The sequence below is a fragment of the Geospiza fortis genome, unplaced genomic scaffold (assembly GCF_000277835.1).
Source record: "Geospiza fortis unplaced genomic scaffold, GeoFor_1.0 scaffold164, whole genome shotgun sequence".
NCBI lineage: Eukaryota > Metazoa > Chordata > Aves > Passeriformes > Thraupidae > Geospiza > Geospiza fortis.
Genome location: NW_005054426.1, coordinates 1,050,973 through 1,063,471, shown reverse-complemented (window position 1 = coordinate 1,063,471; position 12,499 = coordinate 1,050,973). Strand labels below are relative to the sequence as shown.

General features: G+C 44.2%; 1 protein-coding gene across 1 annotated transcript in view; it reads left to right on the top strand.

Moving 5' to 3' along the window:
* The window catches only part of LOC102043815 (potassium voltage-gated channel subfamily A member 6), a gene marked incomplete at its 5' end in the record, with an annotated part of 53,108 nt that overhangs the window by 18,188 nt on the left and 22,421 nt on the right, over window positions 1–12,499 (top strand). The window contains one exon of the mRNA XM_014309406.2: window positions 11,167–11,646. The remainder of the gene's footprint in view (window positions 1–11,166; window positions 11,647–12,499) is intronic.

Genomic DNA, 12,499 nt, shown 5'->3' with positions numbered 1-12,499 from the left:
GCAGTCCTCTGAAGTATCAGGTGTGGTTCTGTTGGAGCAAGGGGAATCTGTAGAGAAGGATGTAGTCTTCCTCTGAAGATCCAGTGGAGGAAGAGGCAGCTGCTGTTCTTCTAGGGAATCTCATGGAGAAAAGCTGTGCTGGTGTTCCAGAATCTCAGAGTATATTGGGGTAGCAGTGCTTGGCTCCTTCCTCTGGGCGGAGCATCTCACAATGGAATGTTATCATTCTTATCAGTCATGCACTGATATTCAATAGTCTGTTATCAGCAGAGGTCTCTTCTCAAGGAAGGTGTGAATGTGGTCACTCAAAGAGAGAGATAAGGCAAACTGCTCACTTGACAAGGTAATCTGCCATACAGATGGTAATGGAAAACATCTGGCATGCAATCTTCAACAATATTCTAAATATTTTTTGCCTTTTTTTTAAAGAAAATGCATGTAAACAAGGTAAAACACAAAATTTGGCCCTGTTTTGGTTTTTGTTTGGTTGGGGTGTGTTTGTTTGTTTTGGTTTTAGGATTTTTCTTTGTTTGGGGGGCTTTGTTTGTTTTTTTCTAACTTTGATCTGGAATGAAATAAATAACATGCATTTGGGGTTTATGTTGTTTTTTTTTCTTTTGGAAGGGAGGGGATATTCTCGGTTTAGGGGAGTTTATTTTTAATAAACTTTTTTTTAAGCAGTGTAGTGGTAGACGTTGGTTGTTCCTGTTCATTACCAGTGTGTCCCAGGTGTCAGCTCCAATACTTCCTTGAATTCAGCTAGGTGATACTCAAATGCTCCAGAAGAGATGGAATGACAGCCCAAAGCTCATTGGTAATTACAGCATGTACTCCCAGTGACAGAAGGGATGTTCCAGTGCTTTGGCTATGCCTGAGCCAAGCCAGTTGTTCTTTTCTGCAGCTGCAACACCTGCCCAGTTGAGAAAGTATTTTTGATGAGACCAAACTGCTTTTCCAGTGCTGTTGGACTTGTTAGATCATGTCATTCTGACTTGTGAGCTCCTCCTGTTCCCACTCAGCTGGTCAGCTTTTAGGATCTTTTTACTCCGAGATTATGTGGTAAGAAAAAAAAATTAAAAACTACAAAAAGCTTGTTACTGAAATTTTCTGGGTGAATTGAGAATGGAAGGAAAAGGTGCTATCTGCAGAAGACTGTGGCTGCTCCCTTACTTTTTTCTTGGCTCTTTAAAAAACAAACCTGTGCAGATTTGTGAACTGCCACTAACACTTAGCTAAGGGGATTTCAGAGGAGATGAGTTGGGAGTTCCTTGCACAGTAACCATTAATCAGCATGCCCATAGAAAATGTCTGAATACATATTGATCAAGCCAGCTGCAGCTGAGAGGGGTTCTGGAGGCTGATGCAGCTTTCCTCCCCATCCTCCATCCCCAATCATGCAAACTGTGTAGAAAAACCACCCACTGGTACTTCTGGCCCTGGCATTTCTGCTTGTTGTAATTTCACCGAAAGGTTGTGTGGGTTTTTTGATAGTTAAGAGACTGCTTAGGAAGGAAGGTGATTTAAATATTGGGCTTGGAGTCAAGGGGACAGTCCCCAGTTCTGTCACGTGTCCTTTGGATGTCCCTCACATCTCAGTGCCTCAGAAATAAGATGGGACAGTATAAAGCCATTGGTTTCCTTATTTTCCCTAAACCTTTTGGATACGGAGATGTTTCTGAGTATTCCTGATCTCCTTCCTGACACCTAGATGATGTCAGGCACAGCTGGGGACCTCTCCTCCCTCAGGACACGGTGTTGTGCTGCTGTCACAGCAGTGGTGACAAACAGATGGGCAGTGAGGATGAAAAAAACCACAGGAAAATGTTTGTTCCTGTGCATGGGACTCATGGAATACCCAAATGCTGACAAGTCCTGCTGTTGGCTCTTTGTTGGGCTTGGCTGATCTAACCCCTGTTTTCCAGGCTCAGGCACAAAACACTCGGAGCAGGCCCCTCATTTTGACTCTCCCTTCCCTTGCAGGCTGCCTGATAATTAAAAGTGTGCAAAAATATTTCTGCCTGACAAAGCCCAGAGCTGACTTAACTTACTTAAGCAAGGTAAATTGAAAGCTCCTGGAACGCTTGCTCCATGGAGATAAGAGGCTGACATCACATTTCACAGCTAGTTCAGAAGAAGGGAATTGAAACAAGTTCTTCTCTTCTACCCCCTGAGTTCCCCTCAGGGACCAAGGTGTTAGAACAGCAGAAGAAAAATATGCTGGAGGTGGAAGGAGTTCACTATCTCTTTCAGAGATTTGTGTCAACTCTCCTAGCATGAAGGACTGGCACTGAGCAGTCAAATCTGCATTTTGAATCTGGCAAGATTGGGGGTTTTTTGCAGATATTCATTGGCATTGTTAGGAACTAATCCTCCGAAACAATTTGGTAGATTTTTTTTCCTTCATGGTATTTCAGAGGGATATGAGGAGATGTAGAATAGCAATTACAGCTCTTCATGGTTTATATTTAGTCATATATTGGTGATTCAGAAACAAGCATGTGTAAAAAGGCCCAGATGAACCCTTTTGCAAATTCTTTCCTGTCCTACAGCACATTTAGGTGCTGGAGACTTACAAGGAATGCATGAATCTTACAAAAACCTTATGTTTTTGGAGAGGGAGTCATGCCATGTCTTTGTGTCCACCATGATGCATGAAGAATTTTTTTTTGATGGCTGAAATGTTTTAACAGCCCTGCTGATACAGATACTTAATTTCAGGCAAATGGAGCCAAATTCTCAGTTGGTGTTCATACATCAGCACATTTTTCTTCTGATGCCAACTAGGCAGCTTGGTACAGGGTGCTTTAGAAGCCTTTTTTATAATTTAGGGGGTTTTTTGGGTCTATTTACTGTATCACTGGGAAGCAATACCTGTTTATCTTGAAAATTCAATGTTTTGAAGAGTAACTAAAATTCCCATTTGAATGTTTTTTGAGTTCTGACTGTCAGATGTGCCACAGCACCATGCCCATCTGTGGACAGACTGATGTTCACAGGCACATTCTGGGTCAGGATCTGGGATGGATTAACATTTATTTTTCCCATACCTCAGTTCCTTTGACTCTGGAAGAAAAATAACATTTTTCTCTCCTCAGCCTGCAGTTGGGTGTTTATCAGTGGTGAAGTTCCAGGTACATTCATTTGTCTTCAGATAATGCAAATGGCCATTTTTTTTCCTGCAGGGAATCACAAGTAGATGGTGCAAGACAGGCCTGGGAAATTAGAATCATAGAATTACAGAATGGCTTGGGTTGGAAGGGACCTCAAAGATGATCTCATTCCAGTGCCCTTGCCATGGGCAAAGACACCTTCCACTAGACCAGGACGTTCAGAGCCCCATCCAGCCTGGCCTTGGACACTTCCAGGGATGGGGATTGAACCAAGATGTGCAGCTGGGGCAGCTGCTTACTCTGAGATCTTCAAGGAGCTTCTCTGATCTGTTCCTGATTTCACATGGTTGTAACTTCTGTAAAGGGTATTGTTGTTTTCACAGCTGCAAACGGGATAAATGGGATCTTGGCCCTCTTTACTTGCTTCAGTAATGTTGCTGCCATTGATAATTTTATTTTAGGAAGGAATTCTTCCCTGTGAGGGTGATGAGGCCCTGGCACAGGTTGCTCAGAGAAGCTGTGGCTGCCCCATCCGTGGCAGCGTCCAAGGCCAGGTTGGATGGGGCTCTGAGCAACCTGGGCTAGTGGAAGGTGTCCCTGCCCATAGCAGGGTTTGGAATCAAATGATCTTTAGGATCCCTTCCAATGCAGGCCATTCTGTGATTCTCCCTTTCCATGCTTTTTTTTGGAAACCTCACTACTGTGCCTTCAGGCGACTATAGTGGGAGTATAAATACTTAACTAAGCAGCCAGACACTCAGGAGATACCATAAATTCACACTTCCAGAACTTTGATAAAAGGTGGCATTTAAAAAATGCCTAAACACACCATGGCCATTGTGAATTTTTTAGTGACTTTAGTGAAACAGAATTGGAGCAATAGCAAGTGCATTTGAAAATCCTGCCTCTTGCTCCAAGCAGTAGGTCAGGAGTGATCCTGCCCAGCCCTGTGTGGCACATCTGCAGTGCTGTGTCCAGTCCTGGGCTCCTCAGGACAGCAGGGACATGGAGCTCCTGGAGCGGGGCCAGTGGAGGCTGTGGAGATGATTTAGGGCCTGGAGCATCTCTGGCAGGGAAAGGCTGAGGGAGCTGGGGCTGTCCAGCCTGGAGAGGGGCCTCAGCCCTGGGTGTCCCTGTGTGCAGGGAGGGTCAGAGCAGGGCCCAGGCTCTGCTCCAGGGGCCCAGCAATGGCACCAGAGGAACGGGCAGGGACTGAGCCCAGGAGGTTCCACCTGGGCAGGAGGCAGAACTTCTGTCCTGGGCAGTGACTGAGTCTCCTACACAGAGGACATGAACTCGCTGCTTGTATTCCCATTGCTGGCTTTGATCACAGGGAAACCCTGGAGACCCTTGGGACGAGGGGAGAGGTAAGGAGTGGAGATAACTATGGCCAGTGCCACAATCATGGCAGGAATTTCCTTGTCTCTAAGCCCCTTTCCCACATATCTCAGCAACAGCTGTCATCCTGGCCTCCCAGGGCTGGGCTGGCAGCAGGACCATGGCTGTTTTGCTGTCCCAAGCAGGCTGTTGTCCTTAGCAATGCTGTCTTTGCCTCTGCTGCAGAGGGATATTCCAGACCTTGTGGCTCAGTATATAAAGTTGGGGAAGAAGAAGGAAGAGAAAGGTATGTTCAGGGTTTATTTTAGTGGGATTTTGTGTTTTGGTTCCCTTGGGATATTTCAAAAAGGCATTTAAAACAGGAGTGAAGAGAAGAGAGATGAGGATTTAAGCAGGGCTAGCAATGAGGTTAAAGCTGATAAGGAAGGTTGGATTTGAGTAGAACTCTGGTTGCTTCATCTTCTCAGCCACTTTAAGCTGAAAACATTGACCTTTGTGGTCCTTTCCAAAAATTTTAATAAGGGCAAGCATATCTTGTTGAATTTTAATTTAAAGCCATTAACTCTGCAGTTGTCCCAAAATATTGCTCTTGAAGGGATACTTTGTGAGCCAAGGGAAACATCTAAGCCCTGTGTCATAGGCTCCTCTGCATAGACGAGATCTGCACAGCTCGAATTTTAACATCTGTGGTTTGGCTGCATCTTTGATCCATAAATGAGAAAGGTCTGGGAAGCTGTGTGGGTGCTGTACCAGTTGAACAGGAGCTCATGTGCCAGGCGTGTCCGTGCTTGTGAAGGTGTGGTGGACATCAGTGCTGGAAAGCTGTATGTTCCCCAAAATGCAAGTTTTTGCAGTGATCTGAAGTAAAATGCAAATGGTGGTGCGATAAATAGCAAGATTGCAAAGTGAATTTGGTTTTGTACAGTACTTTGAAGTGTGTTGGAAGCAATAGCTGGTCATAGAATCAGAGAGTAATTGAGGTTGGGAAAGACCCCCAAGATCATCAAGTCCAGCTGTCTGACCCCCACCTTGTCCCCAGACCATGGCACTGAGTGCCACGTCCACTCATTCCCTGGATGCCTCAGGGATGGACACTCCACCCCCTCCCTGGACAGCCCCTTCCAATGGCTGACTATCCCTCCCATGAAGAAATTCCTCCTGATGTCCAACCTGATCCTCCCCTGGCACAGCTTGAGGCCATTTCCTCTCATCCTGTCCCTGTTCCCTGGGAGCAGAGCCTGATCCCCCCAGCTGTCCCCTCCTGTCAGGGAGCTGTGCAGAGCCAGAAGGGCCCCCCTGAGCCTCCTTTTCTCCAGGCTGAGCCCCTCCAGCTCCCTCAGATGCTCATCACAGGACTGGCTCTCCAGACCCGTCCTTGTTATTAATTAATCTCAGGATTTACTGAATACAGTTTCTCAGCAGCAAAAAACCGTAGTTTTTCTGGAGGGTTGGTGTGTAGCTTCCAATGGAGCCTTTTCTGGGGACAAGACCACTGATGTTTATTCCAGCAAAATGCCCACAGAAAGAGAGGTGATCTTTCTGGGCAAAGACATATGAGATTATGTGGAATTCTACTGAATTCCAAAAAGCCTGAAAATTCAAAGGAAATTTGAATTGCAGCGGGAAAAAGTCTGACTTTGGGAAAAATACTGACTTGCTGTCAGGAAGTGGCCCCGAGAGCCCGGGAGGAGTTTGTGCAGTGTCACAGTGCCATCCTGTGGGCCAGGGCGGTATGAGACAGGGGACACCTGCACGGGTGCCCGGTGGGTGCTCCCTCACTCCCCACCATCAGGATACGGGAGAGAATGGCAAGGGTAAAGCCTGGAAAACCCCTGGGTTGGGATAACGGCAGTTTTCTAAGGAAAGGAAGAGCAGTGCACACAAGCAAAGCAAGGAATGAATTCCCTGCTTGCCATGGGCAGGCACGTGCTCGGTCATCCTCAGGAGAGCAGGGCCCCATCCCACCTAAGAGTGACATGGGAAGACAAATGCCATCACCCTGAACATCCATCCCTTTCCATCTTCTTCCCCCATGTTATGCACTGATAATGATGATGCCATAAAGTCTGGAATGTCACTTGGGGTCACCTGTCCAAGCTGTGTCGCCTGGCACACACCCCCAACCCCCTTGCCAGTGTGGCAGTACGAAAACCAGTTGGGTCTGTGTCAGCACAACCAACACCATCCCTGTATTATTAACCCCAGTAGAAACATGACATATAGCCCCTGGGAAGGAAATTAACTGTCCCCCAGCCAAAACCAGCTCAGCCACAAAGGCTCCGCTCACATGAGCAGCACTGTCTGCCTCAGCATTTATTAATCCATTTCCTTTTATGTAGAAAAAAATCAAGATTTTCTGTGGTTTTTTGTCTTCAGAGTTAGCTTTGAAGGAGCTGCTTTGGTGGCAGCTAAGGACAAGCGCTTAGGCTTAGGTCGGATTTAGGGAATGGATGTGGGACTTGCCACATGGTGCATTTTCTGGAACAAGTCAGTGCAGTCTTTGCACAATGTCATTAAACCCAACAATGTCCTTTTAATGTCAGAATTAAACATAACATGTTCTGGAAAGTCGGGATTCCTCAAGGGAGTTCCAGATGGTTCCCAGGGAGAGAAGTGTGAGCTGCATATGGCCAGCACTGTGTGGGGTTAAACTGGGGGTTTGATTTGAGGAAAGATGGTGCAGTGTTGGGAATTTCCTTGAATATTTTGATTTGTTCAGTCAAACTAAAACAAGCAATCTCACATGAGGCTGTGCTGGATCTTTCCACTTAGTTATGCCAGATGATTTGACGTGTGATTTGCAACAGAGAAACCCTGGAAGGAGTTCATCCTCTCGTTAGGAACAGAGCTGCTTACTTCACAATCCTGCTGCTCTTTTCTGCTTCTCTGCTTTAAGATGGGCACTATAAATACATTGGATCTGGTCTATTTAATCACCTCTCCCTTATCTCTGCACAGTGGGATAGCCTGGCTGCCACAGGGGTCTGTCCTAATGAAAGTGAGTAAAATTTGCTTCAGTGGAGTTACATCCACTTGAAGTAACTTTCCCCACAGTTTTGCCGTACTCGGGGACATTCAACACCTGAAATTATCCTCAGTTAACTCATTAGAAGTTGCTTCTGTCTGTAGATCTTCTTACTTGCTGAATGTACAGTCTGAATGGGTTTGCATATCTCACCACTGAGGGGGATTCCAAGACCTTGCATGGTAGCAGGAGGCAGCATGGTTTTAAACATGAGTGTTATTCCATGTTTTTGGTTTTAAACATGAGTGTTATTCCATGTTTTCAATTCATAAATGTAGAAGGTGTCTGAAATGGAGTTGAAAAGTTCCCCAGGTGAGTTTAGATCCCATTCCAGAGCATAGTCCAATTTTTCATGTCTCTGGTCTCAGAAAACTTCACTGAGTGGTGAGCTATTTATTATGAATTGAGGCATCATTATCAGGCTCTCAAAATTAAGGACAATAAAGAATAGAGAAATGGGTGCCCAAAATTAACCCCCTGGAACCCTCTACACATAAATGAGGTCCACCTTGTAAAAAATAACAGCAGTTTAGCAGGTTTTTTTTTTTGTGTACAAGACCTGCATTCTGCTTTCTGGAACTCAGTCCCTTTAGACTTCAAGCTGAGCATCCAATGCCATTCACCACATGGGAAATTCTTGGTTTCATTTTACTTTAAATGGTATTTAAAAGTAACTAAGCAATAAGTGAGTAATGAGTAAGTCATAGGCAAGGAGTACTTTGGTATTTTGTTTCTCTTAATGCTTCACATTTGCCTTTATGCCCATTCCTTTTAGGTGCTTTGTTACTTTTGTATTTATAGAGTTATAGTGATAGGAAAATCATCTTTGGTCCACCTGCCACTCTTCTGGCCCAGTCAAAACCTTTCCTGTCGCTTTGCCTGTGTGAGTGAAAGTAATCATTATTTTGATGGTGCTTTCCAACACTGTCATAAATTTGCATATAGGAGGATTTCATGCCAGTCTCTGCTGTGCTGGCTAAAGCCTGGTTTAGTGGACAGATTTAGAATGTGAGGTTTGCTGGCCACAACTGGTTGGGTTTTTCCCAATATTTGCAGTGTTGAACGATTGTTCTACTGTAACTGAATAAAACAGCTCAGTTATACTTTCTAAGCTGTTTGCAGAGATCTGCTTAAGGCTGCAGTGTTTGATCCCTGCAGATACTTTGTTTCTAGAACACTCAATGAAAGGTTGGCCAGAAAAATTTAGACTTTGGCTTTTCAATTTACAGATAATTCAAGAAAATTTTTCATACTAAACTCAAAAACCTGTTTATAAAATTCATTACCTTTTTATTTACTGGGACCATGGTTCTTTTGCACAACCCTTGCTTTGAACAGGAGGTAACATTACACACCTTAAACATGCAGCACTTCCAGTTCAAAAGGAGTCATGTTTGCTGGCAGAGAGATTTCCCAAATGAATTTACAAACCATAAAGGAGCAGGAATCATCTCCCTGCAGGTCAGAAACAAGCTGTAAGACAGTATATTTTACAATTTCTAAGCATTTTTCAATTTTTAATATACATCATGAATAAAAGGAGATCCTAGACATCAAATGTTGACTATTTAGAGTCTCATCCTCTCCTCTTTCCCAGTGGAACATCTCTACTACCTTTGGGGAAGATCCATGTCATTCACATAAGTGTAAACTAGAACAAGAATCAGACCAAACCACCACTGTGGTTGCTCACACTGCTGGGAAATCCAGGCATTTGGCAGAGGTTCATGCAGCTGCTGCAGACATATCTTTCTGCCTCTGGATTGTCTGATTGGGTCTCTGCTTTACCAAACTCCAAACAATCACTGGGATTCAATTATTGCTGCTCTGAATCTCTTGAAAACTGTGAGCTGGCTTCAGCATCTCAATTTTTTCATCCTCTGTAATCCCTGGAGTGAAAACTCTCTTCTCCAACATATAAATCCACAGGAAAAAAATTGACATGAAAGAAAACTCACTGAGGGAATTTTGCTTTGAAGATCAGCACATATTTAGCCTGGAAAGCAGAGATTTTTCACAATTGTGGTGAGCTCAAAGCAAGCAAGTTGCGCATTTTGTTGGTAGACCTGGCTTCTCTTTGTCTTAGAAAACTTTTTGAAGAGCAGATGCAAATGTGTTGGTGTATATTTATATTCATGTAAGGATGCATATTTTTTTTTTTTGCTGTTGACATTTTCTCCTTTTGGACCTAGGCAGAACTCCTGACAAATCTTGTTCCCTTTGTAGGCTTCTCCCATCTCTGATGTTTCTCCTACTTTTTTCTCCTCCTTTAGGCTTTGGCAATGTGACAAACAACCTTCTGGCCCAGAGCTTTCTCACTGCCACACTTTTTACAGCCTGTTCTTTTTCTGGCTACTTGAGTCATTGCCAAGCAGTAGCAAGAGCTGTGGGAGCTCAGGATGGGAAAGTGTATGGTTTTCATCATGGAATAAGCTGCTTTCAAACCCCTGCACTGAGTAGGAAAGGGAATTATGGTGGAAAATGCTGTGTAAAAACATAAACGGTGCAAACTCCTTGCAGTGCGAGGCTTGAGCTGCTCAGCATTTTGTCAGGCACAAGCTGAACTTCTTTAAGCTCTTTACTAGCCCTGCTCACACAATTAAGTCTGGACCTCAGAGTTTTGTTTAGCACTCAGGAGTCCTGAAATGGTGCCTTTAAGATCATATCCTATCCATGTAGCTGTGGTGGGTTAACCCTGGCTGGATGCCAGGTGCCCCCCAAAGCCACTCTGTCACTCTCCATCCTCAGCTCCACAGCAGAGAGAAAATATCATCATAGACTCCTCACACTCTTCCTCTAGTCCAGTAGGAGGTCCCTCCCATGGAATTGAATCCTCCAGGAACTTCTCCAGGATGAGCCTCTCCCATGGGCTGCTGTTCTTCATGATCTGCTCCAGTGTGGATCCCTTCCACAGGGTGCAGTCCTTCATTTATTCCAGTCATTTTTTTCTTTCTCCTTCTTTTGTTGTGGAAGACTGCTGATACTTTTAATAACTTATTAATAGCCTTTTAGGTTTTATGAGTCTCCAGTAGAGATGCAGCTGGAATGGACTGCACAAAAGTGTGACAATGGAGAAGTCTCTAAAGGAAGAAAAGTTCTTGCAGACCCAACTTTTTTTGTTCTGCTGTCTCATAAATAGTTTAAGATCTAATTAAAAAAAATAAAATAAAAATTTTAAATTCCCTTATCTGCTTTGATAGACTTTCCTGCCCCTAGCATAGAGGGAGGGACTATAAGGCAAATTGTCATTACAGATCTATCTTAAAAGAACCTAAAATTAGATGCCATGAAAATGGCTCTAGGAATTCCCAAAGTCCCAGTTACAGTAAGAATCAGACCTTGTGCCTCTGTCCTTGAAGAGCACAGCACTGCAATGCATCCTAACAAATTTTGCAACCTTCTAATAAATATATTTCATCTCATGCAAGAAGACAGGTGTGTAATTCCCAGGAGCTGCAAGGAAAAATTGGCCCTAAAGCCAATCCCAGTAGGCATCAAGGTAAGCAAAGAAATGTAGCACTTTCCATTTTAGCCAGCTGCAGTTGACAACAGATTTCAAATTCATCCCCTTCAAACATTCTCATGAAGAAATAAACCCTTAGGTTGTTGTGCTTTACTGTGATCCATGTGAAATAACGCCATTTTCTTGTGCATTTTTTTTAACACAACCCCTTTTTTATTTTTCCTTGCTAGGCTGGCTTCTGTATGCTGCAAGGTTGTCACGTCAGGACGCTGCAAAAGAGGTTGTTGCATCTTCTTCCTGTAAAGTTGGTGGAGTTTCTCTCTATGCAGGGGGTACAACCTTTCTGGCCAGGAAACTGTTTTCCTTGCTCTGTGGTTTTCTTGCTGCTGCTGCTGCTTTTAAAGGGGTCAACACTCTTAGTTCCAGGAAACTGAAACTAAATGTGAGCAGGGACTGGAGGAGGGAAGCAGAGAGAATCCCCTACAAGATTCCAATACGTTTTATTTCTGGGAAAACTAAATAAAGCAGGATTCAACTGCCAGTGGGTAAATAGCAGCAATTTATGAGCTGTTCCTCAAAAGCCCCAGACAAGCACCGAGTCCTGTGGGAAGCTGGAGATTGACACAGGACACCTCCAGAAGAGACTGCTGTTGAAACTTTCTTTAAGCCTTTTTTTCAAGTGGAGCATCCAGACCTGGCAAATGCATAAGGTCAGCCCTTAAGACCTCTCTCTAAGAAAACCAAATGAGTGGCTGAAGTCTGTCCATTCGTCTGCCTTTTTGGCCTTGGATTACTGTGCTTTTCAAAGCTGTGCTTTCATAACTTGGATAAAAAGGTAGATGTTTCATATAGCTCTACAAGTAGTAATCATCCTGTTCATGCAAAATATCTGCTGCCTGAGGGGTGGGCCCAAACCAGAGGTGTTTCTCATTTACCTACAAAGCATCTGGCTTTAGCATCTGTAGTCAGATTTGTGAACCTGTGAGTCCATTGCCTGCTCTAATGGAGTTAGTGACTTATTTTCAGTGGTTGTAGAGAGTTTCACTGAAATAGCACTGTTTGTAGTCCATTGTGTGACTTAGGAGACACAATAGCCAGACAATTCTGCAATTGTAATATAACTGTACATGACGTTCCCAGAAAATGCTCTGAAGTCTTCTCCCATTGCACCATGGTGATAAAACCTCTGCTGCTTTTCAAGCTCCATGAGTCCATGCTGTGCCATGCTGAAAGTGATAGAAAACCCAATTAACTCTGAAAAGTAAAGGGCAGAGAGGGGGGCACTGTCCTGGAATTCCCTCCCTTTGGCAGCTGCAAAGGTCAGCCGTGCAGCCAAATTTCTGTGACCACGTGTGGATCCAACTTGTTTGTGTTGCCAGGTCTCTGCACAGAGGGGTGGGAGGAGGGGTAGGAAGAATTGATTCTGGAAGGGGAAAGCCTGAGGGGAAGAGTAAAGTTAAACGTGACAGCTGGGATTCCAGAAAGCAGTTTGATGGATGCTGGGCATCCAGCTTCTCTAGAACTCTTTATCAGTAACACTCTCTATATCTCCCTGAGTGACTT